Genomic DNA, 24,156 nt, shown 5'->3' with positions numbered 1-24,156 from the left:
TAGACAGTTGAAATTTTCACAGATGATATATTTCTGTTGCCGCTATAACAACAAATACTAGAAAGTACGGAACTCACAGTAGGCGAGCCCGACGCGCACTTGTCCGGTTTTATTAAATATTGGCCATCCTAGTAGTCCGTATGTAGTCTAATAATTATGAGCAGCTCTGCCCGAGTAGCCGTAATCCCGGATTCTTCGTATAGAGCAGTTAAAATTAACTAGTACCTGAGTATCGCTTGCTGTTTATATTCACACTAGCTGTTGCCCGCGACTTCGTACGCGTGGATTTGTATATTGGTGGTTACATATTCTACATTAGCTTAGAACATTATGCAGCAAAAGATAGCAGTAGGGACTGTTAATCATTTGTTAATTATTATACACAACCTGGCTACGAAGTTTCAAGCCCCTAACTGAATAAAATTGTTCTCGATATAATCCCTCTCAACCTCAAGCATATTTTCAAGTCCACTATTTAGTAAAACCTACTACCTAACTACCTATTTACGAAGTTTGAAGTTCCTAGCTTTAAATAAAATTTGATCTCTCTACCAACTTTCAACCCCTTCTTAAACCTTTTAGGGGATGAATTTTTAAAAAAGCTGAAATTACTTTTCATGTATCCTAATAATATGCCTATATACAACGATTTGAATCGTGCCGCACTCAAATAAATTAGTGTCCGACCGAAACATGTTTTTTTGCCGAAACCGAAACCGAATGTTCGGCTTTGGCTCTAGTTTCGGCCGAAACCGAAACCGAAACTTTTGAAGACTTGTTAAAATCGTTGAAAAAATGTCATAAAACCGCTTTTAAACTCATATTAATGGGCTGTCAACAGTGTCAACACCCAATGTCCTTGAAATTGATGTTACTTAAGGGGCTCCGCCACGCCAATGACCTTTTCGATCTGAATCCCTTAGTTTTCTTATGTTTAAAATTAACTAGTACCTGAGTATCGCTTGCTGCACATTAGCTATTTGAGAAGCAAACAACAATATTTCGCCACTCCCACATATAAGTCACAATCTAAGGGTCTACCGCAAAGGAGAGAGTCGTGTAATATAATAATATAACCTCTCTATCACTCTTGAATATTCAAGCGATAAAGAGGCAGATAGCTGAGTTTCGATTTCGCGTTTCTCGGTAGGCCCTTTGGAAACAACCCGCCTTGATGTATCAATATCAGATTTGAATATCTGTGAAAACTTGACAAAAAACAGTTTAAGGTACAGTATGTATAAGTTACTCTATGGTATACGTACTTACGTCGCTAGTACTGCACTCTGGCGGCAAAACATTGCAGTAATAGGGAGTATTGATGACATTTATTTAATTACACAAACGGGTCTACCGCGATATAGTTTCATTGTTTTTACCTTAAATTCCGACGTTTCAGCTGAGTTGCACCAGCTGTGCTCACGGAATGAAACTATATCGCGGTAGACCCGTTTGTGTAATTAAATATGTGTACAAAACGCGAGAGTTTAAAGTGTTATACCTATTGATAAAATTGATGAAGAAGCTGTGGTCACGGAAAGACTGACGTCCCAGCAAATGTCAACGGAGATATAAATAAAACCGGCCAAGTGCGAGTCGAACTCGCGCTCCTAGGGTTCCGTACATTACACAATTTTTAACAATGTATTTTTTCATGTGAAACGTGAGTGAAATTTCTATAAAAAACCCGTAGGGGTAGCATCAAAAACTAAGTAATTAAGTCCGACTCACGCTTGACTGCACATTTCTAATAGGTTTTCCTGTCATCGATAGGTAAAGAATTATTTTGTGTTTTTTTTTCAATATTTTAGCACAATAGTTTCGGAGATAAATTTTCCATGTGTCTAAATGACTATTCATTGACCAGTCAAGTTACCATATAGATTCAGGGTCAACAAGCAAAAAACGCGAGCGCAGCGAGCGCGAGATTTTTTGTTCCCTAGCGAGGCGAGCTTTCATGCGAGGTCGAAGCCGTGCTTCAGGATAAGCTCAGCTAGAGCATAGACGCCAACCAATGTCCATTGTATTAAAAAGCGAGACCGCAGGCCGAGCTTGGCGCAGCGAGGTCAAAGGCTAAGCTGAAGAAGAGGAGATTTGGAAGACAAACCAAAAAATTTAGGTAAAAAGTGAGGCTGAAGGCACATTACTTAATAAGCCCGAAGCGTATTTATAACCAGCGCGGTGAGCTTTCATGCGAGGCAAATGCCAAGCTTCTGAAACAAATGTTTATATTTGTTAAAAATTAAGCGACGCCGAAGGTCGAGCTGTAAGAAAGCAGCGCTCTAACACGAACCAATCGTCAAGACAAGAGTTACTCGGAGGGCCGAGGTTCCATTGATGAGGTTTTAGGCCCACGGGAGCCTGAAATTCGAGCTCTACATTACAGACTTTAAAAGCTACAAAATAACATAATTTACATAACCATCTAATGATTGTGTGTCTGAGAAACTGATATTGGACATTAAATAGCTAAAAGTAGGTACCATAAAACATTTTTTTTTTAATTTGGCCATATGAAACGTAGAAATGTAGGTATATTATTATTTACCAAGTCCAGCCCCCTACTAAATAACTATGATTTTTAAACCGGGACAATTTTCTTATCGGTCGGGACGCCGTGACACCATGCTTCAAACCGGGACATGTCCCGGCGTACCGGGACGTATGGCAACCCTACGTTAGGTTCATCTCCATACCATACACTACATACTCGTATCTGGGGTACTCGTATCTCGTAACAGGTCTATATTAAAATCACCGCAAACGATTACTTTTTTGTTTTTGTAACAGACTTTGGTTAGAATATTATGTAATTTATTTAGAAATACGTCTAATCTTGATAAGTTATTATTAGCAGAGATGCGATTTATTTGAAATACTTCTATTTAAAATGCAAATACAAAATGCAAAATACCTATTTTGTATTTTGCATTTAAATGCCTTTTAGTAAAAAACATTTTGTATTTTATTTGAAATACTTTTCGAGATGTATTTTGCATTTTTAATATTCATTTCAAAATGCAAAATACTTTGTGATTAAGTTTAGCCAACATTACCAGTCAAACAAAATGAAATGAACGAATGACGCTTGTATTGCCGAATTTGACCGATAGGGGCGTCTGCTAGCCATGCGCGCCCTTTTTAGGGTTCCGTACCCAAAGGGTAAAAACGGGACCCTATTACTAAGACTCCGCTGTCCGTCCGTCCGTCCGTCCGTCCGTCCGGCCGTCCGTCCGTCCGTCCGTCCGTCCGTCTGTCACCAGGTTGTATCTCACGAACCGTGATAGCTAGACAGTTGAAATTTTCACAGATGATGTATTTCTGTTGCCGCTATAATAACAAATACTAAAAACAGAATAAAATAAAGATTTAAGTGGGGCTCCCATACAACAAACGTGATTTTTGACCGAAGTTAAGCAACGTCGGGCGGGGTCAGTACTTGGATGGGTGACCGTTTTTTTGCTTGTTTTGTTCTATTTTTTGTTGATGGTGCGGAACCCTCCGTGCGCGAGTCCGACTCGCACTTGGCCGGTTTTTTTTCTTTGGTCAGAGTGCGCGCCTTATAGCCGTTTAGACTCGCGGCTCGGCTCGCGGCGCGTCTCGTGGCTCGCCGCGACACACTCGCATTCGGCCTGTCATTCGGTTATAAACCTTATGCCGTGCCGTTAGTGTTTAAATTATATTAGCTCGATGAGCTTGCGAGCCACGAGAGTTTAAACCGGCTATTATGTCTGACTAGTGTCAATATCAAACGAAAACGACGAACATTATCTATTCTATGGCTATTCTCATGATAAATACCTAAAATAAATAAAAATATCTGAGATTTGGTCAAAAGGTATTTTATTTTGAAAAAGTATTTTGAAAATACCTATTTTGCATTTAGCATTTGAAATACAAAACGCAAAACTATTTGGTATTTTGCATTTGAAATAGTAAATCTGAAAAGTATTTTGCATTTTGTATTTAAATGCTTTTTTAAAACCATTTTGTACATCTCTGATTATTAGGTATATAGAATACTACTACCTTTTGTTAACTAATAATGTACTTAAAAATACTGTATTCTGCATGACTTATGTATTAAGTAGTAATAAGTAGTTATAGTTATAAGTTTGACTGTTTGTACGCCTAATGGCAAGACCATGGTGATTCTATATTTTAATGTTCCATCATTGTATATACCCATGTTCTACAGACAATAAACGAATTATGAATTAAGAATTATGGGGGCACGGCAGTGCCCCCGCCAAGACAAGCAAAGCGAAGCGCAAGGGCACTACCTACCTTTTCTCGAAACGCTTCCTCGTTTTTTGTCCTAACTATTTATCCTAAAATTACCAAAAAAAATTTGTGTTACTCACAATGAGCTCTTTCATTTGATATGTAACAAGATATAGTTTGAAAAACTTTATTTTTTAAGTTTCCCATTTACCCCCCAAAAGTGGCTCCCATGTTTAAAATTCATTTGTTTGCGTTACATTTCCGTCTTTGAGTCACAAATTTGCATAATATGTGTACCAATTTTCACCTTAATTGGTCCAGTAGTTTCGTAGAAAACATTTAAAAAAAACCCGTAGGGGTAGGGTCAAAGACTAAGTAATTAAGTTCGACTCACGCTTGACTGCACATTTCTAACAGGTTTTCCTGTCATCTATAGGTAAAGAACTATTTTGTGTATTTTTTTACCCCAGTAGTTTCGGAGATAAGGGGGGGTATGGTCATTTTTTGCCTATTTTCTTGAATAACCGCTAAACTATTTATCCTAAAATTATAAAAAAATACATTTGAGATTCTTACAATGAGTTCTTTCATTTGATATGTAACACGTTATAGTTAGAAAAACTTTATTTTTTAATTTTCTCATTTACCCCCCAAAACTCACCTCCATATTTAAAATTCATTTATTTACGTTACACGTCCATCTTTGGGTCACAAACTTACATATGTGTACCAATTTTCAACTTAATTGGTCCAGTAGTTTCGGAGAAAATAGGCTCTGACAGACGGACGGACGGACAGACAGACAGACAGACAGACGAGTGATCCTATTAGGGTTCCGTTTTTTCCTTTTGAGGTACGGGACCCTAAAAACAACACTGAACTACCTACCCGAAATTAGTTTATAAAAATGTTCGGTTTAGACACAAGAGAAAGAGAGATATGGACACATGTTATCTAAAAAGATAAATGACATAGCATCATTGGGACTATAAGCCTAGCTTCATTCTAACCGAACCTAACTGGTCCTGGACAGTTAGAACCGACGTTTATCGGCTAATTTCCTCTGAGACCAGCGGTCGCATCTAATTACAAAGTAAATAGCCGGCTCTGATGCACTATAGTGGTCGGGTAACTGCTGTAAATGTCTAGGTTTAGAGTCAAAGCTAATTCTACATAGACATTGTAGTGAGTATGGAAGTTTCAAAGTAGGTATACGACCTTCAAACCTTCAGAAAAAAGCGTACGATGTTAACGCACAAATAGCCTTTGTACTATTTTGGGAATATTCATGTTACTTCTACTTCCTCCAAAAAAAATTCCAAAATTTTCCTTGAATTTTTCGTTTTTTCCATTCTTTTTTTTGTATGTAGTGTATATTCTTTTATACCATCAAAGGGGTCATCCATTAATTACGTCACACGTTTAGGGGGAGGGGGAGGGTCAAGAAAATGTGACATGTTGTGACATGGGGGAGGGGGGAGTCACAAACATTGTGATGTCACTTAAACTTCATCAGTAACCGAAAATTAATTTATATTTTTTTATTCGCTGTACTGTTAAATAATGAGATTTTGGATGTAACTTTCGTTGTGTTATAAAATTACTAATATTTATATATCAAAAATATTTTTTTATTAAAAAAATAATGCCGAGTGAATATTGTCGATTTCGTTGAAAACAAAATTGCCTAAAATGTGACGTCACACCAGGGGGGGAGGGGTTTGCAAAATGTGACCAAGTGTGACAAGGAGGGGGGAGGGGTAAAAAAACTTAGAAATTCGTGTGACGTAATTAATGGATGATCCCAAAGAATGATAACGTAATAGAAATAATTAAAAATCTTGGGACACTTTTTTTCTCCTATTAAGATCAAAATGAGCTCGAGATTCTGATTATTATTATGAGTAGAAATGTTTGTCACAAAATATCCATAAGTATCATATAGTAAAAGTGAAGTGCACTACTTTAAATAAACTTATAAACCGAAACCCCGTTTAAAATAATTTTAAATAAAATGGCTAACCAACTAGGGGACAAATGAAATATTATTTTAAGAAATATTTTAGTTTATGTTTTTAGTCACACTACCCCACTAACTATATCTATTTTGGTTTAAAATGGCTAAGATATATCACACCGGTATATTTAATACTTGCCCATTCACAGATCTAATAGATTTCATATAGATCTGTATTAAAGCCATTTCCCCGAACCGAATTAACGATGTTACAGGAAAGCATAACATACCAGAGATACGCGATACGTATCAAAACATAAAATACATCACAAATGAATCGAAAAAAGGAAAAAAAAATCAAAGTCCCACGTTAGGTCTCCAACTGTTTCAAAACGGCGTAAGCGCCAAGGAATTGTCAATAGCTTAAGCTTTTTTATATAAACAGGGCAATAATTTTCAGCAAGTACAAAGTTGACGGTAGGCGAGTGTTGGAAAATGAACCTTATTTTGAGGGGATAAGGTGGTGTTGTATGTTTGTGCGGCCAGACACCGATAACACCTGCTGTTTCGGAATGTACGCTGTGATTGCGTTGTGGTGTCAGGGATGAAAGCGGAGCGGATTTATAGTTTGACTTTTCTATTGAACAAATTTTAATTAAATTGATACCTTTTAATAAGATGGCAAATAATAAAAGTAAGTATTATTTTTACAAGCAAAAATAATGCAATAGTGAAACAGCTTCATGAAAATAAATTTAAAAAAACATTACCTTCAAAATAATTACCTAATGCGTGAATAGTCTTTACCATAGATGATCTAGAACGTACAAAATTTCCTGTCAAATAACAAAATTGCGAATGATAGAAAGAGTCGTTGGCATATTGAATACGGAAATAATTTATGTTATTGCGTACATTATTTGATTTTATGACAGTATAATCCAAGATACAATCACCCATTGTATTTCTTGAATAGGTACCTACAGCTTTTCATATTTTCCAGTTATTTTCCACAATTCAATATCTTTATGCACTAAGCATTATTTTAGACCTGAATTTTTACCCATATCTCTTAAGACATTTCCTGCAACATCAGTTATATCCGCGATCAATATCAGTGAATCCCACAGATTAAGAACGACGCAAACCAGTCCGTTATCATTTTGTTTACGATTTTTTTTTAGTAAAAGGATAAAACGCCCATTTAATTCTCACCATGTTCAACTAAAAGGTACATTGTCGGTTTTCGATAACTTCGACAAAATTGATTTCAAATTGAAGCTTAGGTAATGGAAATAGCGCTTTATTGACAACCGACAATAAGACACCCCTTTGGGTGTAAACGGCACCATTTAAAGTGGAATTATGATTTAACGATAAGTAATTAAGAAGTTATTTCTCCTATAACTTGGACCACTTCCTGCTTGCTCTTGATTACTCCGTCCACGATTTACTAGACCAGTTACTAGCTTATGAGTTTATTTACCTACTATACGGAGGAAATGCGTGCCCGATGTATGTACAGTCGCCATCAGGTATATCGGAGCGGTCGAGGCGCTCTCAAATATCTGTACACGCCCCTATTGTCAGGGCGTTAGAGTGCGTGTTCAGATATTGTGATCACCTCGGCCGCTCCGATATATCTGATGGCGATTGTACTAACAACTTAAATAACTTTCAGTGAACCTTATATCATGGTAATAAGGTATACGAATCATCAATTAACAGGTTAAGGGATATGCGAGTTTATTACTAATAAATGTGTTAGGGAATAAAATCGATTTGTGTGAATCAATAAATATGGTATTAAAATTAGAAAGAAAGATGTAAAAGCGGGCGGGGCGGCGGAAAGCGCCGAAATTTTAAAACGGAACAAATATAAGAGCCTCGGTAGAGAGTACCATTTTGTACCATTTGGAGTTGAAACTCTAGGTCCATGGGGTCCCAGCGCGCATAAGTTGTTCGCAGAAATCGCGAAGCGTCTGGTTGACGTAACTGGTGACCGAAGAGCTGGCGGCTACCTCGCACAACGTATCAGCATTGCGATACAGCGAGGAAATGTCGCCAGCATCCTTGGTACAATGCCTCAAGGGCCTATTTTAGATTTAAGCTAGTTTTTAATTTCTTTTAGTAATACACTGTATATATCTTGTTTGTAAATAAATGATTATATATTATGAAAGAAAGAAAGAAGAAGAAAAGAAAGTAAAGCATTTATTAGCACAATAACATAACCTTAAAAACAAAGAGAACAAAATGAGAGGTTGCGCTAAATGGTCCTCAATCTCAATTAAATGAGTGCCTCCGCATAAACGATTATATTTCCGTCTTGACACAAGCAGAAATAAAAATATGCATACCTATAGGTACACGATTTGTTAGCTGGACGTCCAATACGCAGTTCGTCCAAATCGCATTTCGTCCATTCGTCTACTACGCAGTTTGTCCTTGAAGATTAACTTGGTAGCTACAAAGGGTACAGAGTAAGGTAGAATAGGGAAAGGGAATTTAAATATCAAATTAATTTATCTACAAAATAAAAATTTTGCATTTGTTTCAATCATTTTCTTCAACAAATTCTCTACAGGAATTCTATTCATATTTTTTGACAAAACTAGCTGTTATTTTGCACAAACATTTTATAAAATTGATTACCGAAAGTAATAAATAAATTTTAATGCCCGTAAAAATATAAGAACGCCGTAAACTGCTAAATAGATATATCTTATATCACTCGACTCCGCTTTATAATGAAAGTTTTACGAGGATTTTTATGGCGAATACACTAATAGTTTTGTGTACCTACTTATGTATTAAGTTATAATATTATCCTTAAGAAAGTTCTTCCATTTTAGATGGCATTGTATGAGTTTGGAATAAAAGACTCTTTATTCACATAAAATCATCTTTTGAGCACTGATTACGTATAACTACGTCGAAAATTTAATGGGCCATATGTACTGTAAAACGTTGTACGATACACGTGCGAATAAGTAATTCGCACTTGTATCGTAAATATCTATTACGTATTATCTAATTTGTTTTAATCCACCGTCATAAAAAATCTAGATTAAATCAAACATGAATTAGACTTCCTTTAAAAGATCATTAAAAAATAATTCAGCAAGAAACTTGGACTTACTTTACGATACACTACTAGAATAATTATTTAATACATTTTATTACTATTTTGTTATCTTCATAAACACAAATGGGTTTGCTTTTAAGAGCTAACTGGAGTGGTCATTTCTCGATACAAACGTACTCGACTGTTTCCTCCGTGGGTTTTGAAGCCAGAGCAATGATTTTTTCAACACAGATTAATATTGTCAATATCTGTGTCGAACCGTTTTGCTTTTTTTGATATTTTGTTTTTTAAGGCGCTAGAACCCTTCATAAATGGTCTAATTGACTAGGCCGCATTGAGAGGCGTGGTATTCAAAAGTGATATCAATTAGACAAAAAATCAAAACGGTCCGACAAAGATAATTTCATTACCATTTAGATCTCAAAATTTCGTCACATTTGGTTAAGTTTTGGGGGAGGAAATAGTCGAGTACAAAACCTCGTTTTTTGAGATTTTTATGCAGGGTTTTTCGCCTTGTCCTTATCGCACTAGTTTTATAGGAGCCGCTTCCATTAGCGAGACACATGTTCACCTAAAATATTTAAATCTCAGCTCCCGTATCCTCTTAAAGAGTTTATGGCGGATGTGATATTTAATATTGTACAAGTTTATTAGAAAATTTATAGGTTTCTGCTAGCGACTACCTAGCAGGCTAAAGGATGACTCACGTTAGACCGGGCCGCGGCCGGGCCGGAGCTTCCGGCGCTTCGGCTTCTATGGAAAGCACCACGTGATCACCGATTAGCCGTCATAGAAAATGACATGTCTGACGCCTCGGCCCGGGCTCGGACCGGTCTAGCGTGAGTCATCCTTTATTCGAACGTACACTGACATCAAAATTATATTTGCATCACTTTTAAAAAAAAATGTAGAATTTTTAGAAGTTTATGTACGGTCTATGTGGCTAATTCCGTCATAGGGTATATTCCATCCACGAGCGTATATTTCTTTGATTTTCAATCGTAGGAAAAAAACCATCTGCTTTTAATTGCTGAAACTAAAAGCAATCGCTGATTTGTCGATGAAATTATCAATTTTGTTCGGTGTTCGAGAAAAACGCAAAAGGCTCATTTAGACGGCGCCCGAACCCGCATGCGATTTTAGTTACATTGCGGACCATTGAGGTGGTATTACTTAGATTTTTTTTTTTAATTAAGCCCAACCACAAAGACTTGAAGTTGACAAAGACAAAGACTTGAACTGTGACTTGAACCATCATTCGACGCGAGACATATAATTTTGCACTGACTTGGTAGCATAGAAAGCGCTACCATAAAAGTCAAATTTATGACGTGAAAATATGACGTGCAGAGTTAGTTTCGACGGGCTCTAAATATCGTGCTTGTTTTGTTTTTTACTTTGCTATCAAGAGAGAAAAGGCATAAAACTAAATGTATTCAACTCATGACGCTAATAGCCAAAACGCACTTAGCGCTTGCTTAAAATATCCATGTTGCATTCCTTTCCTAAATATTAAGAGGAAAAGAGACATAAGTAATCATATGTTTAGTAAGTTTAAAATTATCTCAATTTAGCGCAGTGTGAAACTAAATGCACGAATCAAATTGAAAAGATAATCTCCTAATTCAGCCTTTGATGGAATTATTGCAAGTGAATGAATCCTGGATCTCTGCCAAATGCTCAAAGAAAACTACAACCAAAAAAGAACTTTAAATTAAGCTACGTAAAATTCAAATTCCACTGTCGCAAAAACTGGATTGTTTAACAAAAGAAAATAAACTTTTTTGGCAGGATGTTAAAGTTTATATTGCTTCGGAAGGGGTAATTAGAGAAAAAAGGCAGCAAAAGCTACGGTGAAAATAAATGGATACAGTTCTATTATTAAAGTGTGTAAAGCAAGTAAAATGACATCTTTCTGCCCTCGGTCACAGAATAAGTAAGGTCCATATGAGGAAGAGCGGTATATAAAATTCATCATCATCATATCAGCGCTTAATCACCCACTGCTGAGCTTAGGCCTCTCTTTCTAGAACGCCACTTGTCCCGGTCCTGAGCTAATCTCATTCAGAAGTGACCCGCAATTTTCCGAATGTCGTTATAATTATAAAATTGTAAGGAAACCGTTTAATATACATAAGCTTACGGAAAAAGAAGAAGCCCTCGACTCCTTTTTAAACTATACTAAATACATAATAGATAATTTAAAATCATTCAACAAAGCCTGGCTATCCAAAAAGGAAACGCTGCCAGCCTTCTGGGCACCGTATCGCATGATGAAGGTGACCTGGGGAGCATTTTTTACTTATAAGTTTTGTTTAAGATTTGTTTTATTTTAATTTTAATTTTAACGTTTAGTTTCTTTTTTTTCTCCATTGTGTTTGTAATTAATATGTACCATAAATACAATTTGGTACTTTCACGAGTTCTTCGGGCCTTTACAAACGCTCGGACTTCCTTCAACAAATAATAATTATTAGAAATAAGCACTCAAAAAAAATATCAAACTTTGCTCTCTTGTTGTACAAATAACGATGTATAGTTATTCTGTGTTATAAGCAAGTCAGTAAAATCTAAATTTAAACGTTCATTTTGTAAGAGTACAAGGGAGAAAAGTCAACAGACGGCAAGTCGAGTAAAACATTATTTCAAGCACTAATTTTCTTATAAACTTCTCTCGTTTCAAGTGGCGTAATAGTATCACACAAGAATCCATATCTTGAAATTGTACTTCGTGTTTTTGTCTAAAGCCTTGATATTAGAGGCGTGTTCAGATATTTGTGAGCGGCTTGGCCGCTCTGATATATATGATGGCGACTGTACTGAGGTCCTTCTATAATTTATATTTCCGTCGCTAGCACTAAATTTCTTCTCCTTAGTAAATTATCGATTTCAACATCTCCTAAGTGCATCATACCATCTTTGCCCATATTAATTTCAATTGCCCGAACTATTCATAGAGTTAGAAGTGCATTTCTATTCCGTTACCAAAGGTCATAAGTGTTATGAAATCTTAATGTATTTACGACTCTTTGTGTTAGAGATTTGAACTGAAATTCCAATGTGATTTCATTTGGATCTTGGAGTAGGAAGGACCAGCATATCGTGGCCTTTAAACTTGTATAAGTTATCCGTGGTTAAAGACCAGACTTAATTGGTCATTAAGGTAGCTGAAAATGATTGGAATTAAAGTGGAAATAGCAGACATACATAACTTAAGCATAATATTATTAGTACTCTGAAAGCTTCGGTTTGTTTTTTAATATGGCTTAAAGGATGGTAAGTGGATAATGCAGCTAATAAACTGTATGTCGCCAACTTTAATTCCGGATCCGGATTGACACTACCCTTAAACCTTCAAGAAAAGAGCGTACTCCCATCTTAAATGCCGGCAACGCACTTGCTACCCCTGTAGTGTTGCAGGTGTCCATGGGCGACGGTAATTGAATACCATCAGGCGATCCGTGTCATAAAAACTGGCCAAGTGCGAGTCGGACTCGCGCACGGAGGGTTTCGCACTATCAACAAAAAATAGAGCAAAAAAATCGTGTTTATTGTATGGGAGCCCCCCTTAAATATTTATTTTATTTTATTTTTAGTACTTATTTGTTGTTATAGCGGCAACAGAGATACATGATTTGTGAAAATTTCAGCTGTCTAGCTATCGCGGTTCATGAGATACAGCCTGGTGACAGACGGACGGACGGACGGACGGACAGCGAAGTCTTAGTAATAGGGTCCCGTTTTTTACCCTTTGGGTACGGGACCCTAAAAACTGTAGGTACCTACAGTGTGTACTACTATGTACCTACCTTTTACTTTTTTTAGATAGTTCACTTTTTTAGCATTAGTAACAACTACGCGATCTTGACGTCTTTTTATTGAAAAAAACTTTTGAAAAATAAGTCACGGCAAGTATGTGACAATTATAAATCATATACGATCATTTACAATCATTTGTTTTCATAAGTAATAGTTACTGATTTTTAAAAAGCATTTTTCAATTAAAGGACATGTCAAGATTGTTTACCTTTTTTCTACTGCTAAAAAAACGAACTACATTATGCCTATTTTGTACTTTACGGCTACCATCAGTTTGGCACTGACATAAACGCTATCGAGAACGTAATTTACTTTCTATACATCTCGCTCGTACTCGCATATTAGTGCGAACGAGATGTATAGAAAGTAAATTACGTTCTCGATAGCGTATAAGTCAGTTTTGACACTGTCAGTGACTCATGGTACGGGTTCTTATCTCAAATCATCATTTCGCTGGACCTATCTTAATTATTTTATCACATCACAAAGTGTAGCGCCGCCATAAAAAAAAAAGAAAGTATAAATAAATAGAAGCTCGTGATTGGCGGTTGGAGGCAGGTGCGTGTGCGGATATGGACCGCTGCGCGTTCACGGGGTGCTCCGGATCGACGAAATTACATTAATCTGATTAATTTAATAGGGATTATTACTGTAATGTTTTGCCGCCAGAGTGCAGCACTAGCGCCTTTAGTAAACCATAGAGTAACTTACACAATCAGCAGCAGAAGTTGCTAAGCGGGCGAGGTGTTCAAAATTACCTTGACACGCTCTTATTCTCTTAACAATAAAGTCGCGTCAAGATAATTTTGAACACCTCGCCCGCTTAGCAACTTCTGCTGCTGACTGTACATATCGTACCTTAAACTGTTTTTTGACAAGTTTTCACAGACAATCAAATATGACATTGATACAGTTTGTTTACAAAGGGCCTACCGGGAAACGTGAAGTCGATACTCAGCTATCTGCCTCTTTATCGCTCGAATATGCAAGAGTGATAGGTTATATAACAAAATTTCGATTCTCTCGTTTGGGATGGACCCTTAGATTGTGACTTATTGTGGGAGTGGCGCCCCCTACGCAGAGTTTCGCGTAATATTCCTTATTCCATAATACTTACAAAGTCGGTAGCAGTTATTTCATAATTTGCTATCCCGTTTTGAGTTTTTGCTCGTTTAAAATATATCAAATGAGATTTTTAGGCGACAATGTAAATTAAAGAAATATCAAAATACTTATTGTATAGACTATGTACATCATAATCTTACATCCGAAAAGCTATGTAGGTACCTAATGAAATAAAACACACATTGACACATAACTAACCAAACTTAAAACACCCTGTAACACAAGAAGCTCCACCATATTCCATCGATAATTGATAAGGTCGTCTCGCTCACACTAGTTTATTGACCCCTAGAAAAAAATCCCCATTTTCCCCTGACCTTTCTCTCCTAACACTCTCCTCCATACTACAGCTCAACTTATACTAGAAAGTTCACCAGACCAGTTTTGATAGACCTTACATTTTGAAAGGCATGCGTCACCATTTTAAGTTGACCCGATTTTGCTAATACTTTCCTCCGCCGCTCAGCTTAAGTAATGCTGGACTATTTGAAAACCAGAACCAAATTAGATAGACCCGTGATTTAATAGATAACACAGTGACGTAAGGGTCGTAGAAGTAGTTCATACGGAAGGAGATACAAGTTTTTGTCGGGGACAGGTATGTTGAAGCTTGATTAGTAGTTGATTTCCTTTGGGTTTAGAAACTTGGCAGGTACCAGGTTTAGGGCGATTGCACACTGATAGAAATGATTGAATAAAGGCACATATGTATAGGTACCTTATGGTGGTCGGCGCTTACGTCACCTAGTACCGCATTAATATTAATTCGCCGCTAATAATAAACGGCGTAAGCACCGACTGCCATAAGGTACCTTTCGTCGTGGAATGTCACATGTATATTTTTGTAGTGAATATTCTTGTGCCGCACAGTGCCATACACTTAAAAATATAACATTTTCAAGTCCTCTTTTGTTTTTGTGGTTAAAATCCACTGACAATCCAACCTCTAGACTGAGCTTAGGCCGATTCTTTCATGAAACCGATGCTGCCAAAAATACGGGGGTGCGGGGGGACGAGGTGAGCGAATCCCGTGCCGTGATTGGTCCGTTCAAAGACACGGACCAATCACGGCACGGGATTCTGACACTTTGACTCGAAGATGGAGTAACGCTACCGTATGTGTGGCAGAGGAGGTAGCGCTACTATGCTATGTCTAGAGGTTGGATTGTCTGTGTTAAAATCTAAGGCATAATATTTAAAAATGTTATTTATTTTCTTAGTAGGAAGCCTTTATGCAATGCTATGGCGGAAAGTTCAAAACAAGTTCAAAATGCCAGTGTGCGAGTCTGTCAACTTCAACTAAATAGGCGTTGACATAATTTTGATATTACGCAAGTATTCTAGGGTAACTTTGAAAGAAGAGAAGACTATTATCACGATCAAATCAACTGTAATCGGGTCAAAAGCTTTAGCTAATCACATGTTTTGAAACATTTCGGCAACGTCATGATTTTAGAGCTAAACTAGCGAGCGCAACTTTCAAACTTAAACTAAACTAATCTAACTACATCCTTACCGTTTAATTCAGAGGTTGTTTGGTAGTTATACAAAGTTTTTTACTAAATTGTTGCTTAGGGGACGTACATCATCATTGGACGCGCGAGGTATAGTTTACTGTGGTATAGTCGCCATCAGATATATCGGAGCGACCAAGGTGTTCACAATATCTGTACACGCGCTCTAACGCCCTGACAATAGAGGCGTGTTCAGATATTTGTGAGCGCCTTAGCCGCTCCGATATATCTGATGGCGACTGTACGACTAGGGGCCTATTGCATAATAAAATGGAAGCTCATACTATTAGTAGAGCTCTGGTGGCTTAGCGGTAAGAGCGCGCGACTTTCAATCCAGAGGTCGCGGGTTGAAACCTCGTACCAATGAGTTTCTAGAACTTATGTACGAATTATCATTTGATATTTACCAGTCGCTTTTCGGTGAAGGAAAACATCGTGAGGAAACCGGACAAATCCTAATAAGGCCTAGTTTACTACCCTCTGGGTTGGAAGGTCAGATGGCAGTCGCTTTCGTAAAAACTAGTGCCTATGCCAATTCTTGGGATTACATAGTTGCCAAGCGGGCCCCAGGCTCCCAGGATGAGTCGTGGCAAAAATGCCGGAACAACGCGAGGAAAATGATGATGACTATTAGTGATTTTGTATGTAAAATCACTAATAGTATTAACTTGTATTTTATTATGCAATAGGCCCAAGGTCGATCTGATAAAATTGTCTGCAAACTTTATTTTATTTATGATAACAAATTAGTCGTAAGAAAAACTATCACAAGGCCAACATACTGTGCGCAAAAGTGCATTTTATTCTCACTTTCTAATTACATTTATCATCATTTAGACAAGATAACATTGTAAAAAACTTCCTGCACTAAAGATTTAAATGCAAGATAAGTATTATCCGCCATTTTGTGACCTACTGGATATGGGTACATAACTCTTTTGTTTTACAATAAAAGGATTACTGGGTCAAAGATTTTATCTTAATTATTTAACTGGGTATGGTGTAGGTTAGTTTTAAAGTAATATTATATTTAATAATTATAGTGTTTAAATGTACTACTATTATTTAAGATTTTGATCACTTCATTTGATTGGCTGGGCTGGTCGTGTCTGCCGAATGCCGGACGACTTGTGGGCCAAGTTAACCACAGAGTGGGAGCCCCACGAGTCTAACCGGGGAGCCGGCAGGCCTCGTCGGCGCTGGCGAGATAACTTGGACTCCTTCTTGAGAGGCTGGCCAGATATTGCACTAAATAGAGACGAGTGGAGGAAGAGGGAGGAGGCCTTTGCCCAGCAGTGGGACACAGTGGGCTCTGAATAAATAAATAAAAATAATAAAATAATCATTTGATTGAGAATTTTCTCACACTTGCACATTACGGAAAGTGATAATCAAGTGTAAGAAAATATTACTTCTTTACCTAAGTTCAATAATATTTTGATGTCCTCAAAGTTATTTTATTGTGAATAATAAAATAATAAGTTACCTATGATAAAGGATTCAAGGTTTTATTGTCAAAAACAGTATGTTGTGTAGCATTTTAACAGTAGGTACCTAATGTTTGTAAAGTATCGGAATAGGCCCTATGATAGAATTACCCACATTGACCTCAGTAAATTGGTCCAATAGATATTGAAACATCAAACTTACCAGTCTTAATGCGATAATTTCCCAAAATACCGTATCAAAATGGTAAACTTAAACATTCTGAATCAATTTTTCGGCAATTAAACTAAAAGTTTATTAGTAACGGATAACTTACGATCCAAAACGTCTTAAGTTCGAGTAAATATGTAGGGTATTATGAGCTTTAAAGTCATTGTGTAGTGCAATATGATCGCATGTAGAAGTGACTGTCTATGAGTCCAAGTTCGTGAAAAAATATATGAGAAGTTATGACACAAAGCACACACTGCCTATAGTTTCGTACTTCAAAAATGTTGTATGGACCTATAGTTCTTTTTAAGTTGCAAATAAACGTTTTGTGTATAAAAGTAATTGTGAAAATAACTAGTTTTGAATTACTTGGATTTAATCGGAAATTGTTGTTCGCGAAATAATTTGCAGAACTTATTGCAACAATCATAAGTGAAGAATCGAATGGTAATAATTTATTTTATTTTAGACGATAAATAAGCTTGAGTTGAGGAAATTTTAGGATGTATTTTTCGTTCCACGTCAATGGTACTATTTTATTATTTGATGTTTGGCATTTTGTACGTTTTTTACGTGCTATAAAGTTAAAAATAAATAATAAATGGCACATAATGCATCTTTCATTCTCGCATTTCGTCTACATGCGATGATGATGATTAATAAAAACTATCATTTATGTATGTCCTTTCTATGACCTCAAACTATTTCCGGTCGCGGTCGCATTTATATCGCATTTATAACTTAGTTACTTTTTTGTAGCCTACTAGTTACTATAAGACTTCGGGCTTCACAAGTTCACAGGAACCATCAACGGATTTGCGTTTCACCTGCAATCTTTGTGGCAGGAAGTGTCGTGATGCGATTGGACTTTACAGCCATAGGAAAAGGTGTGGTGTGCCGCACCTCCGATCTCCGACGGCGCACAGACCTCTTCTTAATAAACTGTTGCTGCAACAATCATCTGTCAAGATGCTGTGGCCAATGACTAGTTACTATGCCTTTGTCTTTAAATAAATACATATTTTAACAGCGCGTGAGAGTTACCTAACAGACAATCAGTCCAGCCTTTCCAAGTTTGCAAAAAAAACTGCAAAAACACATGTCAAATAAAAAATGTAGAAAAGTTCCTCAACTCGCTTTAAGTGCGTTAATGACAGGTATCCGCAAATAACTCGTTCGGTTGAAGAGAAAAATATTGGTAATAAGCTGAAATTATAGTTAATAAGACAGTGAGCACTGAATCAGGTTCTGGAACTTGGCGTTAGCACTACAAAGCAAGAATATTTATTGTATTGTTAAGCTCTTATGAAGTTTCGTAGGTATCGATACGGTTATTAGAAGAAGGTTTAAATCGACTTGCAAGCTTCTATACTCGTACAAGTGTTTATAAAATACTTACAGTAATTAGTAGTGTAACCTCTTGTCTGTGTATGTCCCCTGACCGAATTTATAGTCATTTTTTGCATTTTCTTCTAGAACAATTTTTGCTGCTGTATATAGCACAACCGAGCCGGCTTAAACCCATGATTTTCGACCACCACACACAATATATGAATGTTAAAATAAAGTAAGTATTTAACGGATTTAACATAATATGAAAGGTTAAGCATAGTTCGAAAATTTCTCTATATTTCGTGGGTACGTACTCGTACCGACGAAATATAGAGAAATTTTCGAACTATGCTATACACCTTATAAAACAAAGTCCCCCGTCACGTCTGTCTGTTGGTGTTGGTTCGCGATAAACTCAAAAACTACTGAATTAATTTTTATGCGGTTTTCACCAATCGGCACAGTGATTCTTGAGGAAGGTTTAGGTGTATAATTTAATAAGGTTTTATGTATATTTGTTCAAATAGGATAAATAAGTTTTTGGTAGGTCACATATTTATGGACCAGCCTGTAGTATTTTTAGAAATACCTATTTCCTTTTATTCATATCAACATACGGCACATGACATACACACTTGACGTGACACTTTTCCCTTTTACGTCTTATAATGATATCATTTCTATTTCTACGAACACGACATTATATTATAACTTATAATATATGTCACATGCATGCCTTTTGAGAAGACAATAAGCAAAGTTAAGTGTTCATGAACATTATTGTGTCCAAATATAGAGACAGTAGGGTATATAGTCCTTGATTCTATACGTATCTTCATAAGGCCCAATGTGCATTACAATGTACACTCACAGTTTTAAATTAGAACCTATCGTAAACAAAATAAAGTAGCGTTTCTTTTGTTTAATTGTTTTCTCAAACAAACCAGATCCCAATGTAGGTACTACAAGTATTACGACAAGGTTCAAATTAAGAATAGTATAATTTTGTATGGTGGGCCTTACAAGATTATATTACAAACTAAAAGCTGTTGGATCAATTATGAACTTTACGTCATTGAAATAGGGTTTACGTATAATCAGTTTCCTAACTGTGGCGGTACTTGTACTATTTGTAGTAAGTAGATTATTATACTGGCTTATCTTACAAAACCAGCTACGATAGAAAGATGGCTGCCCTATAAATAGTTAAAAACTTGAAGTAACCGCAAAGAGATGGTCTGGTCACATTTATGTCCGCTGCCGCTTATGAAGGACTGTTATAGTAATAATATATTTCGACTTAAACAATTGGGCTGTTAAATTCAAATGGGCAAAGTGAAATTGGCTAAAGATTGGCTTGTTCATCTATCTATAGATACGATAATACCAGTATGGATACTATAGTATCCATACTGGTATTATCGTATCATATATAAACATTAAAACTGAACTGCGTCATCAAGTAGGTAATTTAATAGCAAAATATGTGAAAATATTTTACTTCATTTCACTTCATTTCACAAAATTTCCTTCAATTCATAGTCATTTTATGTTTTCTTGACTCCCCAACCTCAATACTTTCCAGTTGTACACCTTATTCACAAAACTGTACAAGCCAATTAGTTTATGTTTAATCCCTTTCTTATAAATACACAAGCCAAAATGACATAATATTTAGACAAACAATATAGCTAATTGAAGCTTGTAGCATTTATGATGAATATCGCCATTAGTAGGGATGTTTCCTGAATTTACAATAAATTATTTCACACCGTGCACGAAATAAAGCACCAGAAATAAGTTAGAGAAACCTAGACCACAATTATTTTCAGACACAATTTCTATTTAATAAATCCGAAAGATCTAGAGGACCTACCGCGAACCACGTTCGAAGTGTTGTCTCTCCGTCGCACTTGTAAATTCGTACGTAAGTGTGACAGGGAGGCAACACGTCGAACGTGGTTCGCGGTAGGCCCTTAGGTTAGGTAACTTGACCGTGACGTCATCGTCAATGTTCTGTATTTCATAGAGATGCTATAGCGGGTAATCGTTTTGATAGTTCGAAAAAAGAAATAGAATTGACTAAGCTATCAACTACCCTATCACTACATAGTATAAAACAAAGTCGCTTCCCGCTGTCTGCCCTATGTATGCTTAGATCTTTAAAACTACGCAACGGATTTTAATGCGGTTTTTTTTAATAGGTAGAGTGAATCAAGAGGAAGGTTTATGTATAATTTGTTAACCCGTGCGAAGCCGGGGGGGTCGCTAGTTACTATAATAACTCTCCCTTTCATAAGCACAAGCGATTCGAAACTGTACTCAAACCCTAACATTACATACAAATGACAACAGGTTTGTCGATATACCCAATTAGGCGACTCGCTCTCGACCGTACTGCATATTTACGGACTAGGCCAGAAAATACTGCCATTACTGTACGGTTAATGAGAGCTTTAGGCGAACGTTTATTTTGATGTAGTAGTTATTAATTCGTCGGTAATTAGTAAAATAGATAAATTTTAATGCCCCATCCCTACTAATACTTTAAATGTGTAATATTATAAATGCGAAAGTAACCCTGTCTGTCTGTTACCTCTTCATACTTAAAATACTGAACTGATTTAGATGAAATTTGGTACGGAGATTTTGAAATTTTATTAATAATCAGCCATCATCAATAGATTTGTTAGACAAAACGTTACGATGCGTTACAGGGGCGGGAGGGGTTATTTGTATTTGTATTTGTATTTGCTATATATACTTTTATATTACATTTTTTAATATATGTATACAATCACACAATAACGACGTCACCTTTTAAGGTCATATCCTGGACTTTCTAGTAACACCTAGTATATTACTCGTAACTGACCAAATAAGTGTACCGCGAACAAAGTTTGTGCGGTACACTAAAACATGAATAACAAAACTGCCGCGAAAACAGACATTTCAAAATATATGAAAACAGGTCACTCAACAACGCGTCCACCAACGCGTTCTCCTGTTGAAGCTCCTCGTTAGCGAAACATGTCAAGCAATCTTCGACATAAAATACGCGAGTGCCCCGTTCTAAAATATTTCCTTCGTCGGACTTTATCGGAATAACCCCAACACGCCTCATGAGCATATTTCGCAACGCAAGTCATGTATATTGACGATGTAATATAAGACAGTAATCCTCGGCAGGCATTCCGAGAATTGAAGAGAAAATACCTTTAGGTATATGAAGCATAAGCATTTTTATCATACTTTATTAAAGGTTTAATAATATCCTCCTAAGGCCTAAGGTCCTACCTATAGTACCTATTCAGTTCGATGTAATTTAAACCATGTTCAATTGGAACATAGTCGCTATTGCTTTGTTTCGTTCAATTTTCAAACAACGCAAAATCAACTCAATTTCCTACGGTTTAGGTTCAAATTTCAGTGGCAAATTTTTGGAGATTTCGTTTGTATGGCTGGGCCTTCGGAGGAAACAAAAATACAGGATACAACAAAAGAGCCCGACTGAGATTTGCCTTGTTACGGTTTTGATACGACCTTGAAGATCGCTCACGCTGATTGTTGCATGCGAAATGAAGTTAAAGTCGTGCGTGAGATGCGCGCCAATCACCGAGACCATCGACAAGGTGTATCAAAACCATTTCAAAACCACCTGAATCGGGCTCAAGACCAAGGCCTGGGGCCCGTTTCTCAAAAGCTTTTGTAACTTGTAATACAAGTGGAAGTCCCTTTCTAACAAAAGCTGTCAAAAAGTGACATCCGCTTGTATTACAAGTACAAGTTACTTGTGAAATTAATTACCTATACCTAGATTTAAAAAAAGTATGACTTATTCAGTTTACAAGCAAATATTACCCAAACAATTAAAAACTTAACCCACATTGCCGTAGAAAACTTTAAATTCAATATCCCTACTAATATTACCTCTACTACCTAGTACCTACTACTAATATTAGGTACCTCTTCACGCTTAAACCGCTGAACCAATAAATATGAAATAATAAACAATTATCCAAAATTATGATTTCGATAATCCGAGCCACCAGCATGTGTATCCGTGGGACACGGCACAAATTCAAACCCATCCAACATTTTTTCGGTCTCAATGACGGTGCAGCCATACCTAACCCGTCTACCTCTACCCTGCACTTAGGGTTGCCAGATCGAAAGGCGCTATTATCGGGAAAAAATAAAAAAAATCGGGATTTTGGGCCTTAAGTCGGGAAAATGAACGATTCAAATTAAATTAATTGTATTAAAAACAACGATATATTACATTATTGGCACTACGTCAGCTGCTCTGCCCAATCTCGCCACGCGCGCCGCGCGCGCTGTCGGGCTCGACGCGGGTCGCTGGTTCGCTCGACGATAGTTTAGAACTTGAAATTAATGTTTTATAACGTGATGCTGTTTTTCGGGACAATTTTCACTTTGTCGGGAATCGGGAACACATGCTAAAAATCGGGAGAATCCCGCCGAATCCCGACCATCTGGCAACCCTACCTGCACTAGCGCCATGTTCTTGTTGTTGCTCATTTCTGTTTTTTTTTTAATAATTTTACATTTTTGATAATTAAACGTTTTATTATAAGGATGAAATTTGGTATGGAGATAGTTTGAGGCCCGGGAAAGGACAACTATTATACCTCCAGGCAGCAACGTCGATTTTGACATTTGCGGCAGCAATGTAGTCGACAGCAAAGCTGGTGTAATCCTAATCCAAACGGTACCTTAAGGGCCTACTGCAGCCGCGTCTGGCGCTTCGTAAACCACGCCCGCTAGTTCTTCCCTCCCCGCTAACACGCACACATGGAAACGATTCGCGCCGCACGTGAAGTTTGTGTTACCTTTTAGCACCATCTAACGTTACAGAAGTTAACTACCATTATACGCGGTCGCTGCGGTCGGCCAGAAACTTAAATTCGGAAAAAATTGAAACAGATGGCGTTGTTACTTGTTCATAATAGCAAACAATAAAATAATTAATTCATAAACCTGCATATTTATTGTTGTTTTGGAAGATGTTAACAGCATAGAAGCAGCAGCGTAGATAGCATATAAGTTAAGAGTACCTATTGATAATAAGAAAATAGCACAAGAACAGAAAAGAGATTATTTTTCATAAAATATGATGAAAACAGATTACTTGATTACGCTCACCTGACTTTTCGGTCACTAAATGCAAATTTCAACCTTATTGTTATGGGGTTACAATACCCCTGGGGTTGCAGGCGTCCATAGTCGTTATTATTATAAATGCTTTGGTTGAAATGCTTTTGAACCCTCGAATTTTTCATAGGTACAGTCACCTGCAATAATATGTTACTCTTCGACGGCCGCAAAAATATGTGACACGCTCTTATGGCTCTACAAATAAGATCTAACACGATCTACCGCAAAACGGCCTTCGGTGTGTAACACATTATTGCAGCTGA

At 36.9% G+C, this 24,156-nt stretch overlaps 1 protein-coding gene and 1 long non-coding RNA gene across 2 annotated transcripts in view; both read right to left on the bottom strand.

Annotated features, from left to right (window-relative positions):
• The window catches only part of LOC134658796 (irregular chiasm C-roughest protein-like), a 147,285-nt gene that overhangs the window by 96,777 nt on the left and 26,352 nt on the right, over nt 1-24,156 (bottom strand). The gene's annotated exons all lie outside the window — the stretch shown is intronic.
• LOC134658889 (uncharacterized) overlaps nt 1-24,156 on the bottom strand; it is a 582,766-nt gene that overhangs the window by 558,157 nt on the left and 453 nt on the right. The gene's annotated exons all lie outside the window — the stretch shown is intronic.

Source organism: Cydia amplana, chromosome 23, assembly GCF_948474715.1.
Source record: "Cydia amplana chromosome 23, ilCydAmpl1.1, whole genome shotgun sequence".
Lineage (NCBI taxonomy): Eukaryota > Metazoa > Arthropoda > Insecta > Lepidoptera > Tortricidae > Cydia > Cydia amplana.
The sequence above is the reverse complement of the archived record's forward strand: the minus strand, read 5'-3'. Positions and strand labels throughout refer to the sequence as shown.